Here is a 12,667-nt window from a genome sequence, read left to right on the forward strand (position 1 = left end):
TGCTATGTGTTTGTGTAACAATTGCTATCTAATTCGTAATTGGTTAGGGATCTCTAGGAATGCACAAACAACAACAACAAAATAATGTTTTATCAGAAGTATGCTGCTGTATTCTTTTTTCTGTAAGAATCCCCCCATCTCATTCCAGCTTGATGTTTTTCTGGGTAGGTGCAAATTCACGTGTATTTTACAAAATGCTGAATGAGGAGAACGCATATGGCTGATCATCTTGTAATTATTTCCAGAGTTAAACTTGGCAGTGAATTTTAGGCAGGAAGAAGAACTAAGGCAGTGCTGTCTGTTAGAAATACCTTGTGGGAAGTGGGGTGGCTTTGGATCCTTCATGACTTTGAAAGGTGGTACAGGTTATAACTGCATGGTATGTGACTTGGGGAGGACAGAGAGAGTGCTTCTATTAGGAAAACATGAAGAATCCAAAATTTTTCTGTAAGCAACCACATTCACGCCATTAGAAAAGCTTTCTAGGGCTTTGAAACAAATTTACCTTGCAAAAGTACTGAAAGACAAGGTGGCTGCTGTCTGTACCAAATTTGTAATACTCTGTTGCTTTTGTTTAATAAGACTTCACGGTAAATAAGCTTTCTATCTAGCTAGCTTTGCTTTATGTGGAATTTCATAGTCCAGCAGTATGTTTGCCTACAGCAGGCTTTGCTTACACTTTAGAAGAAAAGCTGGAATATATCTATCTTGCTTTATTTTAATGCCACTGGAGTAGCTGTGTGCTTGTGTGGGGACTGGCTGTTGAAGCGCCTCTTGGAGAGCAAGACTGCCTTCTGAGCATGAGAGAAGGGGGATATGGCTGTGGACATCTTGAAAATGAGAAAACAGTGAAGCTTTCCCAGTGATGCTGCAAGAACAAGAAATGCGGTAGTACTGTCCTGAAGGGTGGGATAAGGAGCATCAAGGAACCTTAGAAGAGCTAGACTTTCTTTGCCACTATAATAGTATTGTTGGCCAAACACTAAGGCCCAATCCAAATGAAATCTTCCCTGCCCAACAGTGAGCTTTGGACAAGGCTGCTGTTGTAAGGAGAAAATACAAAAATCCACCATTTTTAAAACAAGCAAATTCCCACAAAAACGAAATGCAAAGCAAACTCCACCAACCCCTCCACCAAAAAGCTGCAACACCCCCTCCCCCAGCCAAGTTCTGTGTTTCTGAATCTGATCACATACTTCTGCTTCAACACAGAAGAAAATTTAATGAGAATTTAATACTTCGGTCTTGAGCTTCCCACTGAGCAGCTGGCTTAGACTCCTTCACAGAAACCAGGGTAAGCAGTAGGTGATAGGAGGTTTTCCAGTTAGCATTGGCATAATTCAGAAAGCAGAGAAGGTATAGAAGTGGAGTAATGGATATATATTAATAATTAAAAATAACCCACCTTCACCAGTAACAACACAGAAAATACTTTCCATGCTATGTAAGTAACAGATCCACATTTAAGCTGATTAAAATTTGATAAACTACTACCTTCCCTATTTTCTGATAGGAAGACTGGGGCCCAAGATAAAGCAGCGTCAAGCTGGGGAGGACAAACACCCTAGCATCCAATAAACTTTTTATACATTTATTTTGTTAAGACTGATTCCCATTTCCTTTGTAACTCTTTGTTTATTAATGAGCTGACTCATCCAGAGTCCAGCAGCTTGTTTCCACACCAGAAAGATGGATTTGCACCCCTGCCAAGTGGAGTCAGAGGCAGAGATAACAGCCAGCAACAACAATAGTCTTCCCTGGTCCCTTTGCCAAGAACAACTGGCAAAAAGGACTTGGGGAGTAACTTATCACCAGCTCAGGGAGAGGCTGAAGCTCTGGAAGCACAGGGGTTGCCGCTTGTCTGCCACGAATAAACAGCAGGATGCAACCAAGAGCCAAATTCAAATTGCAGGCTTTACCTGGCAGAGGAGAGGGGCACCCATCAGTTAACATAATGCTCTATTTTAAGTAGCCTGCAACACAGCAGGCTAATGCAGTAGGCACTTTTCAAGTGGCAAATACACACGGACAAAACCCTGAAGATAACTTGGTCCTGAGGTAAGTAGTGTTGATGAGCGCACACTCATCCTTGAATTGGGTAAGCTCCTCTCAGATGACATGCTGTATTCTTAAATGTGAGCAAGTCATCATATCCTGCACTGTGGGTGACGTGAAATGGGCTCACAACAGTTGGTACTGGATGTTACAACCTGCTTCTCTTGAGTCTTATTCTGCAAAATAGTGAGCACCTGGTCATATTGAATCAACTGTGTTGGGTTCTCGGGGCTCTTTTGCTTGAGAGTACAAAGTAGGAACACCTGAGGCAAATTCTTTTACAAAAATTGTGTCAGTTTCACTTTGTGACTGCATCGTGGTTCTCTCTCAGAGAAGATCCCCCTGCTAGCAACTCAGATAAATTCAGACTTCACAGACATGATGACTCTCAGATAGGTAGAGCTCTACAGCTCTTATTTGCATGGGTTCTTAGACAAAATGGCTATTTCAAATAGCATTTTGAATCCAAATGAAACCCATGGAAATAAAGTTCTATGTGGCATACAACCCATCATGATTAATGAAATATGACTTAATATGTGCAATTTAACAAAAAAAATATGGTAAGTTTTGCGGTTCAGAGTGAGCAGCATTGTGAAGTGGTGTAGATTGTCTGCTGTAGCTGGCCTTCATACTGCTAAACCCCATTCAGATTAAGGAGAAACTGGAGCACATGTTAGTTTGTTCTGCATTTTTTTATGTGCCTTACTCAAATTTTCTTCTTCACCTGACTCGGTGTCAGAAACCATCTTTCCAGTCTCGCTTGCTAGAGATTATTTCATGTTATTCTATCCTCTCCTATGTCTGTATAGCTGCAACACACCGAGATCCTTCCACTTCTTTTTCTACAGGCCTATCTTCTCTATAACTTAAACTAAATCTCTCATTTAACCTTTTGTTATCTGTTGCTCTTCAGCTCTTGCAATGCGCTCTTTGCAAGTGTGATACAGACACATGCTGTCCCCACCAAAACAGGTGTTCAATTCAAACTCTGCTTTGGTTTCCTTAATCATGCTACTTCTCACTTCATATCTAAGACATGGCTTGTATGTAGCGTCATATCCAATTTAGGACTCTGGTTCCATCAATGCAAGGACACGAAATCGCTGTTCCTTTTTAAACTTTAAATTTCCTGGTATTTTGAATTCTAAAGTTAGGCTTTATTGAACCATTAACATTATTTTTGTTTCACAACAGAAAGAAGTGGGGTAAACAAACCCCCAAAGATGGCTTACAGTACAACTTTTCAGAACCACTAGACCAAGAGCTGAGAAAGTTACTGATTTCCGAGGTTTATGTCAGTTCAGGGTGGCAAAGTAATGATTTCCTGTGAATTGCCAACACTTTTACAAAATTTGTACACCCCAAATGTACTTATGCTGTAATCTTTGTCTATGAGCTGACCTCAACCTCCTGTCTTCTCACTCTCACTTTGTCCCATCACATATAGACTGGGTATTACTAGAGGAAGAGACCACACCTTTCCTATATCTTTTTTTCCTTTTAGCCCATTTTTGCTTGCTTTATAAATAAATAATAGCCAGTGTGGTGCCAGGGAAGGAAAGGAAAAAGCTACAATTAGATCACAAGGCAAAATAAGAAATCAACAAACTGAAAAGTATGTTTCTCACAAAATGCAACCACACTCTAGGGAGAAATCAGTGCAGTCTGTTCTATGAATGAAATTAATCTCTTGACTGTATCTTTCCTGTTCCTGATAAAGAGACTGCCATGATGTGCAAGGTCATTTGGGGTACCTAGTGATGGCACTATGGGCTGTTAGCCAGTGTCAACTTGGAAGCCACTAGCAGGCAGGGGCTGCAGGGCCAGGGCTAGAGATGCTACATGGGCTGCCTTAACTCTAGGTAGGGACTGGCAGTGACCCCCACGTTCAGCTACTTGTTGCTGTGGCGCCCTCCCCTTGTGCTGGGTGTTTGGCAGCAGGATTAGTGCCCCAACAGGCTTTACCAGGTGAGGAGCAGAAGCAAAAGGAGCGATGGGTTCAGAAGCTGCTCACATCAGCATGGTAAGTGGTGGCTGAGAGCCTCTTGGTGCCCAGCTTCAGCCCAGGGTTAACGTGTCACCAACATGGCTTTAGAAACCATTATTGATTGCCCCTTAAAGTACTCGGGGTTTCAGCCTATAATCTTACCTGGTGTTTCTAAGCATTCAGCTATATAAGTGTTAGCAACTTATTTGACACTTGATGTAAACTGCTTTTATTTTAATGTGCTATCAAATCAATTTGCCTATTGAGTTTTCATCGTGCCTCTTTCCTTCCCATCTAGTACCTCCTTAAGCCTCCTTTTTGGGTCATCACATTAACCTTGCCTAAGACTCAGTTGTATTTTTCATCCAGATTATATATATATATTTTACAAGGATTTGAGGAAGCTGGAACACCATTCTTCATCCTGGATGGATGTTATCTAGTTCTTTAAAGTGTTGTAAATTTCTTGACTTATCAGTAACAACATACAAATAAGGAACATGGACTACACTGGATTCCCAAGAGAAAGGTTGGGAGTGAGGAAGTTAAACACCTTCTCATGAGATCAGAAGGGAGCGTTGTCATAAATGTCTTTCTAAAAACAGATCAAAATGTATGGCCACTTTGGGTGCAGCAGGACTGTGTGTGTGTAGCAGAGCATGCTTCAGCTCCAAAAGGCTGTTGCTAACTTCCTGACCTGGAAAGGCCAAGAAAAGCCAGTCAGTCCCAAGTAAGAGTAAAAGGAACCCACAAGGTAAGTTATGTTTCAGAATGGAGGAGATTCAGAAGTGTGGTGCCAAGACTGTCAGTTGTTTCCACCACAGCCATGATTACCAAACATATTGGATGGCGGTTTATAATTTCTCCATTTATGCCCTGAGGCTACTTTAGGCAACTGGTAGAACTTTTTATCCTCTCACAGATTACTGTGCTATATTCACACCACAGCTATCTCAAAGAGCTTGAGAGAACTCCCTGACGCTACTGGCATTGGCAGCATCCTGGTATTTCAGTTTTGGATGGACACCATCCATGAATGTTCCACTTCTTCAGCTTCTTAGAGCTGTTTCTTTATGTACAGCAGTAACATTGGCTCAAAGAGGACTCTAAGCGTTGAGATCGTCTTTCTCCAATCCATTTCTCACCCCAAATTACTTAAGAACACATCCAAAATGTGTATCTGATAGCTATGCCAGGCAGTAACCTTTCTTTTTTTACAGAGTAAAGGACTCTAAAAGCTGGGTAACACAGAAGTCTTTCTACACAGGCAGATGCAGCTGCTTTGGGTTTGTCTTCCCTCCCCAGTGTGTTAATCTACTAACACTCAGCAAATGCACCTGGAAAGTGTTTTTGAGACTGGAGAGCAAATAGCACTGAACACTGTTTGAGAAAGAGCACCTGATGTTACTTAAAAATAGCACTTGAAAGTGGTAAAGGCAAATAACCCTTCCTCCAAGTACAAATTGGTATCTCCTCTAGCTTAACCCACCTCTGTAGATTTTAGCAGAATCTGTCCCCTAAAGGATCCAAACAGACTCAGGAGCTGTATATCTATGAGACTTAATTTTTCAACAAACACTGCTATTCTGAGCTGCCTGTGGACAATGCCTTTCTATTAGTAATTAAATGCACTCATGAAAAAGCAATTTTCTTTCTTGATGCAGAGGACACTGGAACTTTCCCAGAGTTTCAGACATCGTGCATATACAGCACCAGGACAGCCCCCAGCAAAGAAAGAGTCAAGTGTGGGATGGCAGCTTGATTTGGAAGGACAGTTCAGAAGGTGGTGGCTGGAAGCTGCTGAAACATCAGCTTGAATTTGGCTTCACCTCACAGAGCTTTGCCTTTACTTCAGGGAGGTTTCTTGTTCATGAACTGTGAGTGGTCCAGCATTGGAAGGATACTCAGAGCATAAAAAGGTGTTTAGCTGGGACCCAGGGCTCAGCAAAAAGAATAACCTGCCTACATTGTTGGAATATTCCAAGAAATGTGTCATCTAGTGCCCTGATGAGATGGTGAGGAGGACAGTGTTGTGGTTGCATTTCTGATACTGGCCTTAAGCAGCTGCTATGGTTCCTTAATACATGAGCATACAAAGAGGAGAGATACAAACCTCAAATGTGTCCCCAGTGTCAGGACTGAATTTACAGGGCACTCTTGAAAATGCCTGTTGTGGGTAGGTCAGGGCTGCCTCACGGAGTAGATAGAGGGGAACAAGGCTGTGAGGAGCAAAAGAGACAAAGCTACATTGATTTTTCTGCAGGTGTTATTCTGGAACACTGCTGCAGAGTTCAACATGTGAGCCTGGGAATGAGCACGCCAGCCTTAACATTCCTTGATTTCCCAGGACACCTCCTGAAGCAGTTTTCATGAATTAACAACATACAAAAACTTATTAAAGACTAAAAATAATTGCAAGACAGGTTTTTCGGTGGGTTTTTGTTGTGATTTTTATTTTTTTCTTTTTTAGTTTTCGTTGTGTTGTTCAGTGACTGGAAAAGCGATGTCTTAAAGTACTTGGTGTATCAGGGAGGTGCCTCGTACAAATAGCAGACAGGCAATATTGTACAATATTACCATGTGAAATCAATAGTTTACAACATAAGACCAGGTCCATTTGCATCAGTGGGACTCAAGGCACGTCAGTATGAGAAATGCAGCATGTAAATACTCCCCTCTTTATTTGCAGTGTCCCATTTTGGACAGACACTGACAGTGCAAGCAGATAAAGATGGAAATGACCCAAAGCCTTTGATTTTTTTGAGTGCCTTCCAACTTTACAGAAGCTTGAATAAGCATCTCAAATGTATGAGTTGGGTTAGTAACAGTAGTAATTGCTACATTAGAGTACCTGAAATAATAAGTCTCCTTTAATTGTCAGATGTTGAGCAGGTGAAGGCTTGAAAGAGTGATTCACTGTAATAAAGCTAATGATGTGTGTTGACTTTTGGAGCTGTATCGAGCTCCAGAACAGAAGCTGTTCTTCTGGTACCTGAACTTTATCAGCAAACAGAAGTCCCAAGCCAGATGCCACTGCGACAACAGATGCTAATAGTAACAACAGGTATTACAATGCTTATTTTTCAGCATGATTTCTCAAATTTTGTAAATCCATGTTTTGATCTTTCCCTACACAGTAGGGATGTCCAAGTAGAGTTGTGTGACAGCAGCTGTAACCTCACTGTAGTTTGAGTGAATATGTTACAAGGAACAGGAAACAACAAAGTTAGAGGAAGAATAAAGCAAAAGTTAATCATATGCTGGAACTTGTTCCTATAGTTGCTATCCAGAGTGCTCAGGAGAACATGTTTACTGTTTATGGTACCTTTTTTCCAAATTAATTTGCAAGTATTCAAAAATTAATCCTCACATCACTCACATGGATTGAGTATAAATTTATTTTCAGTAGGGCAAAAGTGCAGACTTGTCACTGTACTCATCAGGAAGGTTTTGGGTGTATTGTGTCTCTCCAAACCCGGTAGCACTGAAGGCTTCAGTTTGGATACTTCAGCTGATGATGACTGAGGTAGGCTGGTGCAGGCAGTACCTGCCCGCTGAGAGTGCTGGAGGCTCAAGTCGGCTGCCTGTCAGTTACATGCTTATAATGAAAGATCCACCTTAAAAGCAGGATCTTCCATTAAAAAATATATTCCCTTTGTAAACAAGCCGTATGTACACAGCCTTATCTAGAGAACCTTGTATTGCCTCTACTTTGAGATAACAGGGGAAGAAACTGCAGCCAGAATCACATCTCGGTGGATGAAACAAGAGCCCTTGTCACAGGTGCTGCCCGCTCAAGGAAGATTTTCTGTGCACTGAACAGGATCCACATCCTGCAAACATGTGGAAAGGGTGGCTTGTGCTTTCCCTGAGGTACAGCCAAAAATGCCTTTCCATTCTTCCAGCACTTACACCAACCTCCTCATACTATGGTCAAAGCAGTTGTTTTGACCAGGCAGCCTTCATTCGGATCCATCTCATTCACAAATGGAGGGAAAAGGTGGTTTCATTGATAGCTTTATGCCCTTTCATTTTAATGTGGTTAACTCAGAGTCTGAGATTCCTTTTTTGCTGAAAGCTTCTGCAGGTCCTAGAAACAGGTATATATTTACAAGCAAAGCAAGGTTGTCACATGAGTCTTTAAGTAGAAATATTCCTTGACATATAAGCCTGGATGATAAATGTTTATCACTTCTCAGTAGTTTTCCCCACAATACCTTGAAACATGGGTACTCAGTAGCACAGGAGGTAGGACACTCAGTTCTGTTCTTTGCTTGCGTTATTTCAGTTTTACACTAGAAATGGAATAAAATATATGCAGACTGGACTATTACATCTGAACTAAGTGTTACACTGACTAAATATTGAGTGAACAAGTGCTGCATCTTAACCCTGGGTTTCCTCTCTCTTCTGCTCCAATCATCCAAAACATGCTTAGCCCTTGCCTGTTACTATCCTAATGTTTTTGGAAGGCAGTGTAAAACTCTGAGATACTCTTTCAAAATGGAGTCAGTCTTCCCAAATAATATTTTATTTCTTGAAGATAACATTGTAAATTGGATAAAAAGTATATCCACTTTTCAGGGCATCTTGCTGGTGTGAGAGGAAAGGTGCTTTCCTTTTTTTCCTAGAAGGTGAGATGCGTGTCTGGTTTCCAGTGCCTCACATGCCCTCTGCCAGCAGGAATGACCTGTAAATGCCTATACTGAATTACTTATTTAGCAATAAGATCTGCTTGCCATCACAGACTCTGCATAGTGCTTTGTACCCATGAAAAACAGCTAGCTATGGCTCAGTTTCTGTTGATGGCAGGGACTCAGAGCTCTTCAGTGTAAAAGTCAGAGCCTGAGCCAATTGCTGGCTTTGAGCATATGAAATCATGGGTCAGTATAAACAAGTTCATAAGCAATATGTGAGGATAAATACATTTTTAATATCATAAAATCAGAGTGAGATTCTCCCCCTTGCCATCTTCCTTCAAAAAGTAAGATAAGTAGGAGAATATGTGGAATAAAATGCACTTTATTTACATGGCAGTTTTGTAAAGAATGAAGCTTTGGAGAGGTGTTTGCTGGTGACTGTCTTTAAGAAGAATCTTATGACCCACAACAGTGCTTAAGAAACAGTACTTCCTGGTGAAGGGTTTTCCGTTAAGACTGGGCTTGATAGAAACACGGATTTTAGTGGGTTATGCCACTGGCTGAATGTTCCCAGACTGTCTTTGGTACCTCCCTGCTTCATGATCAAACTACATGTTCTTCTACATGAGGCGGAGAAAGAAAATAGATTTATCTGTTCAAAGGTTTGATGTTCTAAGCCATCCGTGACTGCCACTGCCTAATTATAAGATTTTTAATTTTCTACATGCAGAGCTTTAACAAACTGTGTTTGAGCTTGTATCAAAGAATAATATTTCATTTAATACTTTCTAGTAGTAGGCACACATATGGTCTATATATCTTGGCAAGATGGCAATCAAGGAAGGGTTTGTTTTTTATCTCATAGACTGAACCTTCACAGAAGAGTTAGCATGTTTAGTTTTGTTAAATTGTTTGAGGTACCTGAGCTTTCCATTGAGAACATCAGCACAGAAAACTAATTTCTCCCTGGCTGAATGCCTAAAGCTACAGTCACTGATTTGGTGGTATTTACCCAAGGATTAGATCAGAAATACAGGTACTTAATACTTTTCTAGCACACTAAATGCTAAACTAAAAACACACTCATGTTTCATGAGATAAGATTAAATTCTCTCTACAAAAAGAGCGAATTTTCTCATTGAGAATGATGATTCCAAAACCTCTGATGGCTAAAGCAGCTTAGAGCAAACTGAAATGGCAAGGACACAGTTACTGCTCCTAAAACAGAAGTCTCTGCTTGAGAACCATTTGGACACATAAGGAGAATGACAGAAAAGCTGATGAAACTGTGCTGGCTACGTGTGTCCAAAACAGACTCCAACGATCCTTACCACAGCCCCTCTTCCTGTCTCGTGAAGGGGTAGTGGTAATACGTTTGTTGAAAGCAGTCCTTAACATGCATGATGTTTTGAAGTCTTTTTCTACCAAGCAGGAGTCAAACAGATCGCTCAGGTTAAGCTAGAAAAAGCTAATCTGGCTAACTCATTGTCTAGTCAAGTCAGCTACTGTTAGCTGCAGTCCTCTCCTTTATTGTCTCCCCATTACACCCATTTCCATAACGTTCCTAGATGACTTCCTGTGTCCAGGGGAATGATGGCATGCTTCTCTGCTAGCTTTGGCCTCCTTGATGACTTCATCTTTTTTTGAAGATTTGTCTTTTTGGGTGGGTTTTGTGACATTATTATTTCCCGTTTCCTCTCTCTTTTCCTGCTGCCTTTGACCACGAATGCTCTCCCTTCCCTCTCCTGGGTTTTTAGGGAAGTGTCCCACCATGTTTGGTCTCTGGCCTTCTCATTAAATGCTTCCTGAGTGCTTCGTGAAGCTCTTCCCTCCTGAATACCTTTCTTTACTGTCTATGTTATGGCATGATCCCTTGTTTTAAAGTGTGTGACTTTATATCGGACTTTGATAAGATGTCCGGCTTAACAAGGAATTAGCATCTTCTAAAATGTTTGTCACTCTGGTGACCCTTGCCTTATAATGATCGGTAAAAAGTTCTAAGTGTTGACAGTCCTTTCTGAGAGGTCCTCTCAGGGCAGACTGGCTGTTCCCCAACAAGTAACATTTTACCATGCGGGCATGGTGTGCCCTGCAGTCACTGATTCATGCAGCAGACTGAGGTAGGGTATCCCAACCGAGGTGTAGTGGCTTAACCCCAGCCAGCAACTCTCTGCCCCCTGCCCTTACCCCATTGAGATGAAGAGGGGATTTGGATAAAGGCAAAACTCATGGGTTGAGATGAGAGCAGTTTAATAATTGACATAAACAACAACAAATAGAGAGAGAGGATTCAAACTCAATAAATATAAGTGATGCATGATATAACTGCTCACCACCCACTAACAAATGCCCATCCAGTCCCCAGGCAGCAATAAACCCCTCCCAGGCAGCTCCCCTGGTTTATATACCGCGCATGACGTGCTGTGGTATGGAATATCCCTTTGGCTTGTTCAGGTCAGCTGTCCTGGCTGTGCTCCCTCCTGGCTTCTTGTGCCCCTCCTCACTGGCAGAGCATGGGTGACTGAAAAGTGCTTGAGTTAGAGTGCTACTTAACAGCAACTAAAACATTGGTGTGTTATCAGCATTATTCTCAGACTAAAGCCAGAATACAGCACTGCACCAGCTACTAGGAAGGAAATTAACTCTATCCCAGCTGAAAGTAGGACACAAGGTAATTTACAGCTGTTCTTATGCTCTAAAGTTACATACGTGAACACTTGGCCTCCAGTTGGTTGACAGATTAAGAACACAGTTCCCGGCCAGGCACCATCTCTCCTGCAGTATATCCTAGGTCCTGCAGCAGGCACACATAGGTTGCTGTAGCTTCTTTTAGATTTCTTCTTCCTTTGTCTATATGGATAGACACCTGGCTCCCCCAAACAACGTGCATGTCTTCATACCTTTCCAACTCAGATATTTCTTCTCCTCACAAATTCTTGTGCTGTACTGCAGACCATGCCTGTTTTACTTTCTTCTTGTTTTACCCTAACTGCTCCCATCTTATGTTTTACAAACTGCGTTCCTTAACTGTCTCCAAACTTTCTTCCTACCAATGCTGTGCTGTTCCTCTCGTGTGTAGTAACAGCCTTTCTGTAGACCTCTTCCTTTTGTGAACCCAAGGGGATCATGACTGGTAGGTTATTTTTCTGTGTGTCTTAGATGGGTTTGTCATATATGTGAAATAGAAAGGGGGGTGACTGTTAGCCTGATTTAGAAAGAAACAGTGATTATTTAATACATTTTTTAAATATTTCTTTCATTTGTCATGTGATAGCTGGAGAGCTAATTTTACAATCTGTAGGATAGAGTGTAAGTTCTTAATTGATATGCTTCCATACCCAAAGAAGGGAAATACTGAGAAGCATGGGTATGAAGGTGTAAGACAAAGCAGTGAGATAAAGAGCTTAAAATAAAGAAAGAAGCTGTTGGCTTGGTGAGAACTAGAAAGAAAAAGTCCTTGTACCAGAAATGCAAAACTGTAGATTGTAGTGACAGAAAAGGCAAGTTTCAAGGGATTGAAGTGCACATAAGGAAGACATCTGTGTTTAAATCCTGATCAGCTAACTCACATTTAAAAGTCTGGCTATTTGCTTTATTCTTGAATCGCTGTGCATTCCTCTGCTCCTGTTAAACTATAAATCCTGCGTTTGACATCAGCTGTTACAGGGAAAAGAAGTTCATTAGTGCTGCAAAACATCCAAATTAGATTAAGTGACATACTGAAAGTATAAAACAAACATTAAGTAATGGCAGTCCTGTCAGTTAGAATTATAGTCCTCCATAGTTTGGGGTCTTCTTTTCTAAAGAGAGGTGGTGTTGCAGTTCAGAAGAGAAAAAACAAGTGAAAAAAATTGCTCTTATTGGGAATTACAGCTGGCTTTGAAAGAGCAACATCAGAGTCCAACTTTTCTTTGGGTGGACATAGGAATATGCTGGTTGTGAGCCACCAGAAGGGTACAAGGCAGATCAGGGAAAAAGTGCT

General features: G+C 41.3%; 1 protein-coding gene across 1 annotated transcript in view; it reads left to right on the top strand.

The window, feature by feature from the left end:
* The first annotated feature begins 2,337 nt into the window (after positions 1–2,337).
* The window catches only part of TXNDC5 (thioredoxin domain containing 5), a 43,946-nt gene continuing 33,616 nt past the window's right edge, over positions 2,338–12,667 (top strand). The window contains exon 1 of the mRNA XM_061346535.1: positions 2,338–2,451. The gene's annotated coding sequence lies outside the window, so the exon portion shown is untranslated. The remainder of the gene's footprint in view (positions 2,452–12,667) is intronic.

The sequence above is a fragment of the Neopsephotus bourkii genome, unplaced genomic scaffold, assembly GCF_033783945.1.
Source record: "Neopsephotus bourkii isolate Nb327-2 ecotype Australia unplaced genomic scaffold, CSIRO-AGI_Nbou_v1 NB_272, whole genome shotgun sequence".
NCBI lineage: Eukaryota > Metazoa > Chordata > Aves > Psittaciformes > Psittacidae > Neopsephotus > Neopsephotus bourkii.